The sequence below is a fragment of the Molothrus aeneus genome, chromosome 6 (genome assembly GCF_037042795.1).
Source record: "Molothrus aeneus isolate 106 chromosome 6, BPBGC_Maene_1.0, whole genome shotgun sequence".
NCBI lineage: Eukaryota > Metazoa > Chordata > Aves > Passeriformes > Icteridae > Molothrus > Molothrus aeneus.
The window spans coordinates 12427431-12439845 of NC_089651.1; positions in this window are offsets into that span (position 1 = coordinate 12427431).

Consider the following 12415-nt stretch of genomic DNA (forward strand, 5'->3'; position numbering starts at 1 on the left):
TCATTCAAAATGCAGAAATATCTCAAAACCCACTGGCTATGAAAAAAAGGACACTGCCACAAGATTCCTACCTTCTATAAGGCTCTGGAGCAGTAAATCCAGGTCCTTTTCCATTAAAAACAAAGCAAAAAATAAACCAGACAAAGTAGGTGCATAAAAGGATTTTCCCCTACGGCTGACACTGAATCTAAATTAAACCAAATTGTTTTCATAATTTGAAACCTCTGGTTTCTCCATAATTACAATGTTGTGAAATGAGCAGGAACAGCTAATATATACCCACAGGGAAAATTACATTTAGTGACCCTACAATGATCCAGGATGAAGAAGATGCAATAAAGGAACCCACATTATTCACTAATGAATAAGAGCAGTAAGAAAAGAGGAAACTAAACTTAATTAATGTATATAAGATTTTGATGTAGAACCTGCAGGCGAAAGTAGCCAATAGTTTTATTCCAGCAATGGTCTTAGCCATGAAACACTTCATTAGTGACAATCAACTTTCTCCATTTGCAGAATGCTCAACAAAAAGCTACTTTAAAAGTATTTTGCCTTTACAACATGCTGTGAAGAGGTCTTAATATCTATTAAAAATGTAACATTCTGATAAATACTACTGTAAAAATATCACCTGATTTTAGAGTGGCTGCTTCCATCTGCTTTTCCCTTACACTGCTGAACAGTCTTTCTGTTGACCATCAAAATTAAAACAATCTCACAGTGATAATGTGCTTTCCTTTTTTTTTTTTTTTTGTCTAAGCTTTTATTATTATTTGTTAAGTGCTTAGAAAAAAACCCAAAACTAAAAGCAAACCACTTACACAGGTGATTATGGAAAATTACAGAATAACAGAATGTTAGAAGAAATTTCCCTTCCTACACACAACCTGCCTGTTTCCTTTTTACAATCCTTTGCTTCTTGCAGTTTGAGAATATCCATGAGAGTAGGTAAAGAGAAGGCAAAAATCAGTTGAAGCCCTTATGGTATGGCTCAGCTTATGTGGTGTTAGCTGATGGCACAGCAAACCATGGTCAATACATGTCTAGCACATATTACAAACATACCATCCCTTTCTCCATAAAACCTCTCTGACAATCTGCATAAGATTCAAATCACAATTTTACAGCTGGCTTATAGTTAACACAGTGTCCTGGCTAAAGCCCAGTGTGAGGAGTCCCTTTTGGGAAAGGTGAGTTCCCTCTCACTGACATAGTTTGCATGAATTAAACTGCTTTTGCACATCACATTTGCACTGTACCAACTCTGATTCATGCTCATGCTGTGGCACGTAGAGACAAAAGCAGAGAATAAGCTTTAGCCTGCTCCAGCATCATTAGAGAATGCAGAAGTCCACGCAGGCAAACTCTACCCTGCCTACTTAACATTCTTATCCTTCAGGATTAAATATATTAAATATACACTTGCCTCTAGAGTACAATTACATCTGGTATCAAAACCTGACACTCTATTCTAATAGCTTTATAAAATTTCTGAGAAGGGTGAGCATCATGGCAAGTCCATGAGAAACCCTTCTCCTACCTCTCAGGAGGTATCCATCCACCAGTGTTCTGAGCTGGTAGAAAAGACCAATTAGTCAGAAAAAAGGATTCCAAAGAATTTTCTAAAAATTCTAATTTTTAAAAATTTACTCTTAAAAAATTTGAATTCTTTATTAAAATAGTCTTATGTTACAAACAGTGTTATAGGCAGCAGACAAATAGATGATTGGCATTTTGATTGTGCATTAGAAACTCTCACTGATAAACAAGGAGTGTAAGGCATCCTGTACAAAAGTTTCTGCCTGTCTTATATTCAGAGCTGCCCACAGAAGTTAATAAATACCTCAGAGACTCATTTCATCTCTCAGCAATCTGCTAGATGAAGAATTGTGAAGCCCTTTATTCTGCAAAATCCCATTAGTTTTTGATAAACTCTTTCAGACAAACGGTAATTTTGAGTGATTCACCTGAACGAAATAACGCGCCCACACTTTCAAAATACCATTGGGGTGAGGTCAGGCAGAGAATGAGTCTGCCAGGGTAAATGACTGCATTTGTCTCCTGTCACACTCCTTCTCTTTGGGCACAAAAAGTACTTCCCTAAGATTACAATTTGACAGAGATCGAGAATGCTGATTGATTTTTAATTTTCAGGAAGTTTTCAAGAAATTTAGAGTAATAGACCCTTTTAAGAAGCTTCAGATGCTCTGAGAGTATGTGGGGCTGTGTGTGAATGGGGAAGTGCTCCCCCTGTGCGTTTTGGTTTAGGGGAACCAAGGAGCACCCTTGTTTCAGTTACATATTGCTACATTATGCACAGTTGTGAATATTTGTGGAAGGAAACACATAGTACCTGGGTTTCAAAATACAACACGGTCTTTGGCAGAGATCCCTAACTGCCTTGGAGGAGGACTGCTTAGCTTTTATGTAGAAACAAGCTTCTGCAAATTTGCAAGAGGTACAAGAGGTTTGTTCTAAGGATATCAGCTGAAGCCTGACCCCGAGACAGACAGGAATACCTGCTGCTCCAAGCATGCTTAGCACCTGCCTGTGGATTTTATAATGAAAGCACTAGAGGAAAAAACATCCCATTTCCCTCAGGTCCAGTCCTCCTTGTCCTTCCCCTGTGGGGAGCAACAGCCCAGCCTCAGCCAGCCCCAAGGCTCTCACGCTCCAGGTTTCAAGATTCCATCTTACTCATGTTTCCAAGAAGCTCTAACCTGACTCTGACTGGGACACCAGCAAACTTCTTCATCACTTCAGACCAACTTCTAGGGAATGACAACCTTCCTTGTCTGCCTTTTCAATGATCTGATGTACTAGCTCCAAAGCTAGCACTGACAAAACGTGAATTCACACTCAGTTACTGCAGTACTGACATTGCAGTGTGGCTGGGCATGACGTGATACTTGCTTGCATCCCAACAGGGCCGAGATGGTCATCAGTTATTCCCAAGCTTAAATTCTTAATTATTATCAGTTATTCCCAAGCTTAAATCCTGTTTTCATCACACAAATTCTGCATGGAAACAATTAAGACAAGACCCATTTCTCAAAGTAGCTGCTTAAGTTATGAAAGCTGAGGCTTAGTGGAACTTCAGAAAGACAAGTATCTTTTGCTCAGTCACAAGCACCAGAATTAATTTCAGACATAGGAACTTCAAATAGATACAAGCAGTCAAAGAAATTGCATTGAATCTCTATAGGGCAATCTACAAAATCCAGCAGGATTTTGAAATGATTCCATAGAACTCCTCTATGTGAATGGCACCAATTCAACATACTTTTGAGATGACTGAACTTTCTGTAATAATCTATCATTTTAGAGCTCTATCACATTTAAGGCTGCCATCAAAAAACATGAATAGACAAGTGGTTGTAATACCAGCATCACTTACATCACCCAGGAAAACTCTGACTGTATCACTCATGTGATGCAGACCCACACCACAACATACCTCTGCTCCACTGTCATTCACACCCTCCAAGTAGCAGCGTTTTAGGGCAGAAATATTTGTGAATGAGCACTGCCAGGAGTTTAGCAGACAGCAACATTTCTTCAGTCACTGCACTTCCAGCTTCTAATTATTCAAGAGCATTTTTAGGTTACTTTAAAAATACATCATATACTGCAAAACATGAAGTTAAAAAGCCCTGCCCACAATTCCGAAAACTACAGTGATCACACATAACACATTGTAGGCCAGCAAAGTGCATCTTCCCTTGCTTTGGTAAGATTGGGGCACTTCCTGGCAGAGGACAGTGCCACTAAAGGATTCCTGAACAACTTGGGGTTACAACCTTTTTCACAAAGGTAGATATAGAATAGTAGCAGAGAAAGCTAAGGAAATTAATTCCTTTAAAAGTTTATCATAATCTAATCAAGCAGGGTCAGCTAAGCCTTTCGATGGGCATTTAAGAGTTCTTTGGAGGAAGATCTAACTCCACTACTCTTCTCTTTTTCTATGAATACAAAGCCCTTCTGTCTTTCCTTGGTGAAGTATGTGTCAATTTGCAGATTCTCCTAAAAACAGCAAGATCTGGGCCTCTAGGTTTCCCTTGATCTACTTGGTTTCTTTGCAACCTGGGGCAACTGAAGACTGGTGAAATATACTGAAGCACTGAATCATGGAATGGTTTGGGATGGAAAGGACCTTTAAAAGTCATCCAGTGCAATGCACAGCCCATACCACCCTGGCAATGAGCACAAGGATTGCTGCTGCTGCTGCTGGGAGATGGGCTGGGTGAGCTGGCAGGATGGCCAGGGGCAGGGGCTGGCATGGGTGCCCCTGAGACACCAGTGCCAAGGTGGCACAGAAGGGAGGCCTGGGACAGTGTATTGGTGCCAGAGAAACTGTGCTGGATGTGCACACTCCTCCATGGGCTCCCCACCATCAGCCAGATGGTCCATGGGGCTGGTGGGATCCCCATCTAAAGTGGCCTCTTCTTCCTCTGTGCTTCCTGCAGCCAGGGGTCTTCTGTCCCTCCCCACAAAGAAGGGCAGCCACATGCTTTGGACCTCTTGGTTTCAAGCACCCTTGGAACCTGAGGGCTTTAACTCAGCCAACTGAGGGCTCACTGCCAAGGTTCCTGTGCTTTTAGAGCTCCAAAAAGTGGCAGCAAGATGGCTTGTGACATCAGACCACTGTTATGGGATATATGTGGCAAACTATGGCTGTTTAGGACCTGTGGCCTAAAAGAAGGGGGAAAGCTGAGGGTGCCTTTCCTGAGGGTTGCTCTCCTCCTGCCTCTTCATACACCTGGGTTCTCTGGGACAAGATGGTGATGGGGCATTGCAAGAAGGTTGGAGTCTCTCAAAGGCATTGAAACAGACACTTGTTGCAGCCCTCTAGAAGTGGATTTGGCCCCCTGCATGCAGGGATGTGCACATCCCTGGAAGCAGGATGGATTTTAAAGGAACAGTCTAGCAAGAAGAGGAGCTTCCAAAGTACTGCCTACAAATGTCAACAGGACGATTGTATTTGCCTCTAAATGCTCTGGCTGGCTCTGTTAAAGACAAACTGCAAAACAGAGCTAGAAAATATGCTTTCACTGTAACAAACAAGGTGTTGCACAAGTCTTTTCACGCCTGGTGACATGGGAGCAGCAGGACAGGTCTGAGAAGCCCAGCTTCCAATTATCTATCCATTTCCTTTCCCAGGCTCACGGGAAAGGTGAAACGCACCAGGCTGTCTCTGCTGCAGCTTTGTCCTGTTACTGCTAAACAACACATTGTTGCAGTAAGGTAGAAAAATTATAAAGAAAAGCCTTATAAAATCAGGGCTGCTCTGTTCCTGTCATTTCTTCTAAGTCAAGCTAGCACTTTGCAAGTTCCCATGTGAAAGCAATCCTGGTGTGAGCAGCTCATTAGCACAACAATCTACTCCTGGGCGAAAAACAACCAGCACCTGTATTAAACTGTTTTTGCATTGTTAGATAGAAAAAGAAAAACTATTTCTCACAAACAACCTTTCCTGTACATACACCCTGGGGTCTGAGTGACCAGTCAATACAGGATAATAACTTGTTACTAACCAATAAAGAAATTGGCTACTGACCAATTGGAGTCACACACGATGTCTGTAAAACTGTATAAAAAGGAGTTCTGTGAATAAAGAATTGCCTTTTTCCACCACGAAGAAAATAGAGTCCCATGTGATTCATTCCCTTAACATATCACTTACATGACTGTTTATTAGCTTTTGTGCATGTCAAAAACTAGTCTTACTATACTGAGAATTTACTGTCTTCACATGAAACTACAGCAAAATGTAAATTATATCATGGAGCTGGCAGAGCCTTTGTTCTTCAGCCTGCAGCTTATCAGAGCAAGGTGCTCACAGCCATCCAGCTCCCAGTTCTGTCTCACTGTATGCAGCCAGAGCTTTCTCTGAAATCTGCCTAAGCTCCACTACCTGCCCATCTAGTGATGAGGAAAAGTGGGGACTGTTGACCACATTTTCAACAACTGAGCTTTTGTACAGAAGTCTTCACCAGCAGATCTCAGAACACTTCACAAAGATGGCAGCCTATCCCCACAACCATGAAACTCAGGTCCTAAGGCAATTTCCTGGAGATATGAGAAAAACTGACCTGCTCTCAGGTATGATGCATTAAATACTGCTACAAAAAGCAGTTACAAGCTTTTGAAAACATGGTTGTCCCAGTTACAAACTCCAATAATTTTCAAGAAAAACAGCAATGAAAAAATACATTGTTTAAAAAAAAAAAGAGCAAAGGTTAAACAAGATATGCAGGTCTGTTATTTATGTGCTTTACTTGGGAAGTTAGGGACTATGCTTCCAGAAATAAAAGTTTGTATTTGTTAGGGCTTGTATCTTCATGCTTTACAGCAACACATGAGGAATTGGTTGGAACACACACAATTCCTGATTTTTCACTTAATTAAGAAATGCATTCCCATAGTCTCACACAATCTGTATTTTCCATAAATATTACATTTGACTGATTACCTGATAAATGTCTTCATGTGCTCTGAGCACCTGCCTGCTACAAGAGCAGGTTTCTGTGGTGTTTCTAAGGTAACATTCTTGTTTATTAAGGCTGGATATAGTAGCACTGCCGAACTTGTACATCTGAAAGTGCAAGTGAGAACAGGCGTAGGAAAAAAACCTGTTCTTACTTATGGATCAGGCATCCAAACCCTGCAATAATTGCATCTCTTAGTAAAGATGCATTAACATAGTGTTACATGCTTGAAAACACAAGCAATAAACTATCAGGTCAAACACAATAAAGTTTTAATAGCTTCTTTTCTTGCACTGTCAAGAGAAAGTTTGATATGGCATTCAAAAAAATCCCATTTAAGAATCCAAGGCAATTCCTGATAATCTGAGTAAAGGTGAATCTGCTTTCCATGATGGAAATATTTATATAAGTAAAGTATAACAAAGAAAATTGGATGAACCAGAAAAGAAGGATGCTCCAACAGCAGGGTTTTTACTGGCAGGTAGGTGCCATCTGAGCAGGTAAACAGCTGCCTAAATGCAGCCTGGTAAACTGGGGAAGACTGGACTTATAGAAACTTTACAGAGGTTTATTTATAGGGGCACATTTATGGAAAGTTTATAGGGGTTTTAGGAGTGAGTGCAGTCAGCAAGACTCTTCCTGGGCACAGGTGTGGGACCTTGCATCCAGCCTGAAGCCAGCACTGACATGTGCTTTGCTGCATGTGCTATCAGTTACAGATTCAAGCCGCCTTCTCTTCTCCCTCAAGCTCAAGCATGGATGAAGGGATACAGAATCCTTGAAGATGACAAGACTTCAAAACCCCACTCCTTCTCCTCAGAACAATAATTCATGTCAATGTGGACCTAATTGTAAGGACACAGTGAACACTCTCTAAATGGTGACAACATCAGGTGCATAAACCAAATAAACTGGGTCACTTGCCTTCCAGGTTGGTATCAAATCTGGGCACCACACACAAGAACTTAAGTGGACCATTTCAAGTTGCAGTTTTCAGATATTAGAGTACTGTAAACAAGCAGAGATGGTGCTTAAGATCAAACAGACTGAAGCCCAGAGCATAATCCCATCTGGTACAGAGAACTGTGCATTTGGGCTCTTGACAAGATGCCTGATGATGTAGAACAGCCTCCTACTGACAGGAACAGCCTGGAAGGTCTCAGAGCATGGGGTAATGCCTCAAGCAGGGAGCTACTTCTCTGCATGAGGTGGGAAAGACAGAGGTTAGCTCATGGCTGAATTGAAGCTCAGACACTCACCTGGAGATCAGCTTTGATCTGCTCTGACCTGTTGCCATTCTGGTACTGCAAGTCTAGGCTTGGTTTTGGCCAGGAATGAAGCTGTTGCCAGGTCCTGGTCCCACATCCCACAGGCAGACCTAACTGTGTAGGTCCTGGCAGCCACAGTGCCAGTGAGGCACAGGTTTGTGGCCTGGGCCACAACTTCAGGTCCCACCAGGAGGAAATCTGCACCAAGTTTGAGTCCATCCCAAAGACTACTGAATGTGAAAAGCAGATCACACCTAAAAACATGCACTGCATTATTAAAAGAGATGAACCCAGTGGGTTTTCAGTGCCCACAGGTCCCACAGAGCTCTGCAACAAGTTAGGACAACTCTAAGGTGAAAATTCTACCCTCCCAAATTTGAAGGGGCTTACATAGCCCTTCACCCACCATTCCTGGCCTCAAAAAAGAATCTCCTCCTAAATGGTGCATGCTTCTGCACATGAACAACCCTTTCATCTCTTTCAGCCATAGCTCAGAGGAAACTGGTCCACCAGCACCACTGAATTCAATGGATACTAAAAAAAAGACAGAATCTCATTTGAAAAACAAAAGTAGGGATGCCTATGCAACACATCATTGTAGTTTTGGACAGATCATGTAGAGATCATTGTGAGTGAAAAATACTTAACATCAAGGAAGGAAAAAACAAAAGGACATGGGGAATTCCATCTGAGTGAAACTTCTACAAAGTAATAAAATATTTACATATAGCTTAAGAACAACACAGCAGAAATAATTGTTTATTCTTGTGTCTAAATATTAGTGATAGGAGTTATTCAGAAAGATCAGATTAAGAAGTCATTACTGCATTTTGAAATTTATCTCCAAACTTTGGACGTAACTAAAATCAGAAGCATGAGAAAATTCTTACAACTCTTTCTAGTCCTGTGAGACCTTAGAAAAAGAAGAGACCACATCTTTAGTGAAAAGATGTAGTGTGACCATCTGCTGTGGCAGATTTTGATCAGCTATTACAGGAAAGACCTGAAACACCACCAAACCTGAAAACCACTGTGAATAAGATGCAGGAACAGTGAGACCCACTAACACTGCTTCTGAGCTGGGGCCAGGGTAACAATAAGCTCAGTATGTTCTGCTTCTCCTAAATGAAATTTCAGTGAAAGAAAGAGAAAAATAGGCACTTACAAGCCACAGAAACTGCAGATCTTGTACCTGTCTAAAGAAACTGGTTTAGACAAGTATAAAATAGCTACCTTGTATATACATAAAATATTTGTACTCTATAATCAAATTATAAAATACCTACAATCTATAGCTGGAAGAATTATGCTCTCATCTTTCAAAACAAAAGAAATTACATTTTGGTAGCAATTCTATTCTATTCTTAACAATTGTGGATCACTGATGAAATAAAATAAAATATACAAAGAATTTAGAAAAAGTTAAAATCACAAGTTACAGAATATATACCAAAAAAATCCAAAGAAATATCTAGTGAAATGCAGTGGATACTTTATGACTTTGCTCAAACAGAAAATGGCCTAGGTTAGTATTACAAATGTACAGGCAAAGTTACAGCTAGAATTTCTTATATTATACCTAGATCCCTTTCTTAGTGAATTCATTTTCATGTCTCTCAAATGGGAGATCCTCCCTAGGCCAGCTGTGCACAGCCAAATCTATCTCACTGTGCTTTAGAAAAGTAAAATCTCTAGAGACAAGGCAGTGTTTGAACAGATGTACTGTATTAGTAATCTGAGCTGTGAATTGGTGTGCACTGCTTACACTTAGCTAGGCAACCTAAAAATATACAAAAACCAATGGAAAGTGACCCCAAGAGTGGGCCAAAATTACTCCCTACTGCTTATATGACAAAACTTGCAGCACACCCCGGCACCAGATCCTTTACTTTCTTCATTAACACTTTAAAAAAAAGACAACAAAAAAAGAACCTCCGAAAATTTATCAGTTGCAAGACAGCACCCCCTGGTGTAACAACATAAGAAAACGTAGAAGAATTTATAAAATGCTTTAAATTGGTGCTGGGTGCTGCTCAATTAGGATTAAGTGACTGAGTGTTTCAGCTGCAGCTTTGTGCCAAAAAGCACACAACAGAGACCTCACACAAGTCTTCACATTTCTCAGAGATGCATAAAGCTGCCTTTACAGAACCACTTACAAACCTTTCTGAAGGTCAGTGCACAAATCAAGTTCCTCTGTGACCTGATTTTTAATTTATTTTTTTATATTACCTATAAAGTTCGTATAAATCCAGTCTTTCTATTAATGTTTTGTTAGGATGAGCCCCAAGTCTTATTTGACTCCCAAATAAGAGGGGCCCACATCTGCCTGTCCTCAGGTAAACATTCCTGCTTCTCATGTTAGCATCTAAATAATCAATACATAAAATAAAACAGAAATACAAATCCTCATGAGGCCCTGAATAAAGAAACCTGGCCCTGATTCCTGGCAGATGGGACACCAGGAGCAGGGACATAGTACAAACTGGCTTCCTGCTATTCTAATACTGCATCCTGCAATGACTTTCTAAAACTTTTAATGGAAAAGCAGCAAGCTTTTTTTGCTCCATTTACTCCTCCTGGTAATTTATTCCTGTTCTTATAGAAGTTTCTGAAATCAGAGCAGTGGAATAACACTCCCTTAACCCTAGCACAGAGTATGCAATACACACTGCTGTGCAGAAAATGGGGTATAGCAACTTCTGATACCAAGTTTGGAACAATTCAGAGCCACAGCTGTACACCAGCTTTTACTGCAGTGAAAAAGCTGCAAGTGGCTCCTGAAGAATGATGGTCTGTGCATGATATTTCTTTGTATGCACAAGACCAGAAGCAATTTGTTACCTGAGCTGCTGAGCAAAAGCTTAGCCAGAACACAATAGGATGGATGTATAAAAGAAGGGAATTTCATCTCTGAAGCATAGACATGAAAACATAGATCTACCATTTTTAGTTTTCAGGCTACTGAAAAAAATGCATGCCACCAATGAAAATGTCTGTACAAAACCAATTCTGCAGAAGAGCTACTGGAAAGCATGGCAGGTGGAAAATGAATCCCAAAGTCATGGCAGCTTCTGCTGCACAGATGTTTCCATGTCCTTCCATAAAATCCTGACAGCAAAAAAATATCCCAAACAAAATTATGTTCCCCTCCCAGCTGACTAAGAGCCACTTGAAATATGGATGTCTCCATGTGCCAGGATGTTTTTCTATTCTCCGGTGAGAGCAGATTGTGACTGAGGCATGGCTTGGATAACACACACTGGAAGTCATTCTCCTTCTCCAAAAGCATCCTTTCCTTGGCTGTGGTCAACAAATTCATCTCATCCAAACCAGTCAGTGCCCACAGAGCTGTGATTCAGTCTCTGTTAGTGTCTTACAACTCACAGTGTCTTCATGAAGAGATTAAACCATCCATTGGACTCCTAGGATTTTCTTTTACCTTGGTTTGGCGTTAAGTGACTGCAGAAAGAGATCCCCCACGCTCACCCCAGAGCAACACACTGATATTCATGGAATTTCCCAGGAGATCCCATACAACATACTCCTAATGGTTTTCTCCCATCAGCACCCCTCACCCCCAAATTATGAAGTATTGAACAGTTAAGATCAGAATTTGATTATCTCTACTATATCCTTGTGAATCTGGAGTAACTTCCCAGAAAGGAATACAGCTGCTGTGGGCAGAGACATAAGGACATTAACAAGGCAGTCCTGCATACTCAGAGCTTCAGCTCTTGCTGCTATCATGTTATTCACAAGCTAGAGCTTTCACTAAAAAACAAAACAATGACAGAACCAAACAGGGATTTCAAAACATGAAAAATAAATAGGTAATTCAGCAAAACCATGTTCAGGTTTTGCATTGCACTTCTAGGGCCATCCTTTAGCCAGATAAAATACTGCAGCCCTAACTATTTCATTTCACAATTTACATGTGTGCTCCTTGTGCTTATTCAGAATGAAAAAAAGGTATTTTCATCACTAAGGCCTGAAATGTTTTGGGAATCAGCTACATGGAATATTTTCTCTGTCCTTCTGGAACAGGTCACAGCTGTGGAAATCCAGCAGCAGGACTTTCAGCCAACTGGAAGAGCACTGCTGGCTCTGGACACTCTTCTGTAGAAGCAATTGCTCGCAACAATTTAATAAATTCAGAATTAATGCTGAATACAGCTGACAGTATTTTCACTCTATGGTAATATGTTTTAATCCACTGCTAATTCGCATAAGATTTAGTAGCCAAATGGTGTTAACTCACTTCAACATCCTGACCTGACCTGCACTCACAACTCTTCCTTTTCAACATAGTTCAATTCATGGCAAGCTCACAATGAGTCTGAATCTTTCCTTCCTGAGCTCACACACATGGCCAATGGCTGCATTCACTGAAAAACTGCTTATGCTGCTACAGCTTTAATGCTGCACTTGGATGTCTGTTCCACAGTAACTGAAAAATAAGAACACCACCAGCAATGTTATGTTACTCAGGATAACACTGCTAGGAAAGCACTTCAGAAACAAAGTTTAAGGTTCTACAACTTGCTGGAAAGGGCTGAATTTTGCCAGTCTCTTTTTTGATACTACAAGCTTGTCTCTGCCAAGTTATTACATTACCATCTAGAATATACAGCCTTTAATTTAGTTGGCAAATTT